Genomic DNA, 6445 nt, shown 5'->3' on the forward strand with positions numbered 1-6445 from the left:
TGATTTTCTTGGCCGTTATTTCCACAAGCATCTGATCTAGGTAACCCCTCTCAATTTGTAATATACCTCTACAAGTAAAGTGCATATTGCTGGTACAGGGTCTACCCTTTGAGAACCACTGTGCTAAGGCTTCAAATAGGTAAATAAATAAATAAATAAATAAATAAGCAAATAGGAAAGGTCATTTATACTTTTCCACCAGGTGTCTATTTGCCTTATATTTGCAAAACTAGAAGGTACTTAAGTAATTCTTGGTACAAAAAAAATGCAAATCAGCATCTCCATGTTGTATTTAAAATTGACTTTGCAAAGAAGAAAACCACGTGTGTGAGGTGAAGAAGGAAACGTCACCTTGCAGTGACATTGAGACAACTGAGAGAAGGTGCTGTGAAGGTCTGTGTGCTGAGGTTTAGGGGAGAGAAAAGTAGTGCACAGTCCAGTCTTCAGGCATGAGTTTCTTTTGAACAGTGTCTTGGTGGAGGAGTGATGAGAGCAAAGGACCACGCTGGCAGGCAGCTCTGTGTTCCCTAAGAAAAGGAGGATGGAGAGTGGAGAATGAGTAGCCGGTTAGGATGGTGGGATGAAAGCAACCAAACCTGTGCTAACAAAGCATCCCTCCGCATTAAAATAAAAATAAATAAAATAAAATAAAACAGGAGACAGGAGAATACTATGTGTAGAGAAAGCTGGAGGCTTGGGTTTTTAGAAGACAGAACAAGAACAAGTTCATTTTAGAATTGGTAGCATTTTAATGAAGATGTTAAAAAATACATTTGCCCATTCCTTCCTGTTGGAGATCAATTAAAAACCCTTCAATAATCTATGCAACTACAACAAGAAAATAAGAAGAAAGTTCACCTTTCTGTTTTCTACTTTATTTGGTCAAGTAATGAATCCCAGAATAAACCTGAAAAGCCACTGGCCTATATTGACCCACTCATTTGACTAAGCAGGGAACTGACCAGGTGCAGAACAATTGCAAATCCATGATCCCCTGAAAGACATCTGATTCCTAATTAGCTCACCCAAGGTATGCAAATGCAGCTTGTATACTAGCCTGACTAGAGGGCCCCTCCACTTTGTTTGCAAAGGGCTGTTGTGGAAATTTTGAATCTCTGCTTCCCAACAGGTAATTTTCACCAACACCTGGGATGCCTGGTTCTTTACATTTTCTACCATATTACCCTTGTTTTCATGAGCCTGGCAAGAAGATTGTTGGGGATGAAGTGCTGGCACCTAAAAGCCTTGATCAAAAAAAAAATGCAATGAACGAGGTGGGTACTAGTGTTATCACTGTGAGATTGCTTCTTTATGTCTTAAGTCTAAATATTACTGTCACTTTGGTTTTGAAGATAAACGAAATGCTGTAATGTTCTGTGTAAATACTTATTTCTTCCTTGACCCAGACAAGGCACTTAGTGTCTAGATAAATTAGAGCACTAGGTAGTACCCCTGCCTCAACCAACTGCCTCCACCTGCTCTTACTAAGGTGACTCCAGTTCACTTTTTGTTGTTCTCTCTCTCTCTCTCTCTCTCTCTCTCTCTCTCTCTCTCTCTCTCTCTCTCTCTCTCTCTCTCTCTCTCTCTCTTCCCCTCTCACTCTCCCGCTTCCTTCTTCCCTCCTCCCTCCTCCCTCCTCTCTCTCTCTTCTCTCCTCTCCTCTCTTCTCCTCTCCTGTCCTCCCTCCTCCCTCCTCTCTCTCTCTTCTCTCCTCTCCTCTCTTCTCCTCTCCTGTCCTCTTCCCACTTTCCTTCTCTCCAAAACAGCAGAACTAGAGATTTAAATGTTCAGTCATAGGAAAATCAGATTTTCTGTACACAGTTTATCCTTTAAAGTGATTTGACATCAGATGAGAAGGATTTCCAACACAGAGAATGAGAACTAAGAGAACTCATTCTTTAAAAACTTTGATTTCAACCTCTTATCACATATAATTCATTTCATACATTTTTAAAATTATCAAATCCTTTCACATAAACCTCCTAAGTAAAGACCCTATTTTTTCCTAGCTTCCTTCCTGGGCACTCAGTGCTATTCTCAGTTGAGTTTGGTGAACAGGTTAGACTGAGTGTTATCCAGTTTTGTGCTTGAGGATGTTACATAATTTGTTTCCTTCTGGAATCCAGGCTCTGCTTGGGGAAACAGCAATGAACAGCCAACCTTCACCTAGGAACCAATAAACAGCTTCACATTCTGTAAAGCACTTAAGGGACTCCTCCCCGTGTGGATCTTGTCAGTAAAGATCTGGACCAAATGACTGTAGCTACAACAATGCTAGGTTCTCTACCCCTTCTTGCTTCAGGTCTCCACGTCAATTTAAAGTAGATATTTGCATCAACTGCTTTGCTCCCAATAGATAAAATATAGCAAATATCTTTTCTGAATCATTAGAATACTCTAAGGCCCGTGACTGAAGAAATGACATAAAGAATCATTATCATATACTGAGAGTCTCCTAGACAAAAATGTTGAAGTCTACGTAGCTTGATTTATGTAAATATTTTTAAGGGATTCTTTTTATTGTTTTCATCCTGCGGGTTCTTGGAAACATACTGATAATAATACAATATTGTAGGGACACAGAAGTCCTTGTGCTCACAGATAAGCACGAAGGAAAGCAGGAATGTTTAATATGCATTATTGTATCTTCAAAAGAAGACATGTATAATCTGCTTTCCAACCAGAAGGCTGGGAATGGATGTTCTCTCCGCTATCTGCATGGCAAGATCACAGCTGGCTCCCCTATTCTCTTATGTTTATCTGAGTCATACTCTCTAGACCCTTATCTCGAGCATTGTTTCTCAGTCATTAGAACCCATCGTTATGGGAGTGACACACGTACTTTAAAAATGGGAGCAAAGATTGTCAACAGCCTGGTGACCTTTGTGATATCTGTAGGAGTTGAGACCACACAAGATCCTCCCCCAGACTCTTAACATGTCACATGTAGTGAATCTATAGAGCCCATCCTTTATGGAAGAGGGCACATGAAATTAAAAAGTGTTTCAGTGTAGTCACATCTTAAGCTTGTGAACACTGGGGATTCAGGAATTTCCAAATTGTGCTGTACCTAAATATGCCAAAAATTCTGATGGACAGATTCTAAGAGTCTTGAATCAACACTGTCTACTGAGTCATGTAGAGCTGACTTCCTGCTGGCAGGGTGGTCACAGAGACACCCCATATTATGTATGTGGGAAGCCATTTGTAATACGTAAAATAGTCTGATTCCAGGCTCATCTGATTTCTATCTTCCTGGGAAATTCCAGTGTTTTACTTCCAATTTTATAGGTGATGAACCTGAAGCATCACGAAGCATTTTTATGAAGTTTTCTCCCAAGGTTAAGTTCGAAACCTGAGCCACAATACTTTTAAAATCACACCATTTCACTAAGGTTTTTTTTTTCCTACTATACATTCTGGGTTTGCTTTCTTCTACCCTGGTGTCTGCAAAGAAAAATAATATTGCAATGAAGTACTTTCCTCCAACAGGCTTGCCATGTGATGGCATTTCCACCTTGAATCAGAGCAGTAGGAAAAATAACAAAGAAAAAAAATCACAGAGTATCTGCTGATGATAGCAAAGGCTGTGGAGGGGCCGGAGTGGAAAAATTCTGGAAACCTGCCTAAGTTTCTCTTAAAAGCTACACAGCACTTTGTGCATAGGCACCATAGCAATTTTTCTTCAGTCATCAGTAGATGGCAATGAGTAGAGGATAGGTCTGGACTACTAAGCAGTTTTAGGGCAAGCCCTGAGAGTTTCTGCATGTGCCATGATTTATATGCAGCCTAAAAGCTTTATGGTGTAGCGTTAAATAAGAACGGCTTGTCTGATAATGTGTATAAGGTACGACCTTCCAAAGTGCCATTATACCTTCAGAGTCACAGAAGACAACTCATAACTACCAGGATGATTCATGCCATTCGGTTCTACGGCTGCATACAAAAGGTTTTTCTATTGCTGCCTTGAGAACCAATGTAGCTTTAGGGCTCTGCTTCAATACATCCTTTCAATTATAATCTAATCTTAGGTGTTCCGTGCCAATTTCTATAACTATAAGCTTTAATCTGACATTCCAGAAAACAGAATCTCAAGTACCAAATATGCAGCTCATATTTCTCTCCTTAAAGAAAAAACACTGAAGCTGTGCCAATATTGGGTTCCCAGATCCATTTATTATATCAAAAATTTAGTAGTAAGTGGACAAGAGAAAGCTCTGAAGTCACTCGGAAGCGACTGTGGAAGTTTAATTGAACTGAATGTTGGATAATATTAGTTCGTTATGACAATTTGTAGATACAATGATGGTAGTGTTATTTTTAGAAAAAATATTTTTGTCATCCTCAAATTATTTGCGTTTATTAATTTCTTTTAAATCTAGAACAAAAGTGCCAGGAGTCAAAGTAATTTTATTCAGCTTAGCCACAGTTGTGTTCTTAATTATTCCACAAGAGATTTCAAGCACAAAATCTTCTTATGAACTCATCTACCACCATTGCCATGCCAACCCATTGCCACTTACTCAAGAATCAAAGTACAATTCGAATTTTAGTAGTTCTTTCTATTTACATAAAAATTTAACTAAAATATAATTATATATATCCCCCTTTTCCTTTCCTCCCTCCAGTCCCTTCCATGGACCACCAACCCAGTTCTCTCTTTTAAAATCATGGCCCCTTTTCCTTTTTTAATTGTTGCACACACACACACACACACACACACACACACTTGCACACACACATACAAATAAAAAAATTAAATCTTTAAACTACTATAAAAATGCAGTATTTATTTTATGTCGCATGTTATCTGTAGGGCATGTATTTGTTATGTACTCACATGTGCCCACATGTGTGTACAGGTACCAACAGAGTCCAGAAGAGGATTGTCATATTCCTGGAGTTGGAGTTCCAAGTGCTTTTGAGTGGAGAACATACATGGATGCTCCAAAGAAACCTCAGATCTTCTACAAGAACAGGACACATTCTTAACTGCTGAGCCATCTCTCCAGCCCCAGGAGAAAATTTTGGAAATCAAGACACTTTATAATGAAAGTTCATAGTCCTTACTAAGCACACTCGATGAAATCCTTGGGGAAAAACAGAGCGTGTGCTAGGCTTTTTTCAGTTTCTAGGGATGTCAGTTAGAAATAGAAAATTGCTTCAGTTGTGCCTGGATCCTGTGGCTAACTGCTCAGCTCCTGTGCTTCTCCTGGAGTCCTTGGTCACACCTCTAAAGGAGATCACAGAAGTGTCAGTGAGGTCAGAAAAGGACCTGGAGCTCTTCAGCTACTCAGCAAAGATGTAGAGTGGATGATACAAGCCATCTGGGCTATTCTTTGTATCTTAAGTCAAGAAGGCCTGGAATATTCCACTCCACCTTTTCATTGAGCACATATGAACAAATATTGCCCCTAGAGAGAGCCTAGAAACGTAACCCAAAGATGCCGCCTGAAATGTCAGTATCATTTTTAAAAAAAAAATAGAAAAAAATTTACATTTGCATTATTATGCCACTGTTCACTTTTAATGTATATGTGATTTGGGCCACCTACAACTTAAATTACTAATGCTTTTCATTGACCTTTAACTGAAATGAATACTCTCAAAGGTAGCGTTCCATTTATTTCTAACAAACTTTATATCCCTAAGCCTGCTTATTCGTATTCCAGCATATTTCAACTAGTAACCAGTTGGAGAAGTGTAAACAACAAAATGAAGTATGAACATCAATCTGAAGTTGCTTGTGTAAGCCATCAGTCTCTCTGAGGATGGTTTTGAGGCCCCGGGAAAGCCCCCAGGTGGATGACTTGCCAACACGTCAGCTATTAAATGCTATTCATGGTTTATATTTCTCATACCTTGAAAATTAGTGGAATAGGGAATAGTGAGATGAAGTTGGAAAGCAGATAAGAGAAAGAACTTACTGTCTTCAATAAACTAAGAATCCAAGGAAACCATAACACGTCTCTTGTCTTAAATCATGTTCGCCCCCTAGACTGACCGCAACTGAATAAGAAACTGAATGTCATATTGCCCCAATAAAAAACACTGGGGTTTGGGGTCCCTAAGCCAATAGGATTACATGGAACAGAGGATGGAAATTGGAAATCAGAACCAGAACTTTGACTGCATGAGGGAAGTATGGTCTCCGTAGTGGGGAAGCATTTTATCTGACTACAGGAGAAAGGGGAAGGTTCAGGGCTGGTAGAAATGAGCCCAGAGTTCCTCTCCCAGAAGTCTTCTGCCCATTATTCACATCCTTCTAACAGATTCCTCTCTTCTAGCTGGGGATGATTCTGTGTTCCGCTCATACACCTAACAAACTAAACTCTTCATAAATCAATAGCAAAACCTTAAGTTTCACCTCTGCATAGGGTGTGTGTCTTTCTTGATCTCAGTGCCTTAAACATAATGTGTTCTACCTAAAGACCGGTTGGTTGCA

The 6445-nt window shown here is 39.5% G+C and overlaps 1 long non-coding RNA gene across 1 annotated transcript; it reads left to right on the forward strand.

Moving 5' to 3' along the window:
* The first annotated feature begins 1029 nt into the window (after window positions 1-1029).
* LOC143435131 (uncharacterized) lies at window positions 1030-5963 on the forward strand. The gene is made up of 2 exons (XR_013105136.1): window positions 1030-1274; window positions 4863-5963. It is a non-coding gene; the product is annotated as an uncharacterized LOC143435131 (long non-coding RNA).
* The last annotated feature ends 482 nt before the right edge of the window (window positions 5964-6445 follow it).

Source organism: Arvicanthis niloticus, chromosome 19 (genome assembly GCF_011762505.2).
Source record: "Arvicanthis niloticus isolate mArvNil1 chromosome 19, mArvNil1.pat.X, whole genome shotgun sequence".
Classification (NCBI taxonomy): Eukaryota; Metazoa; Chordata; class Mammalia; order Rodentia; family Muridae; genus Arvicanthis; species Arvicanthis niloticus.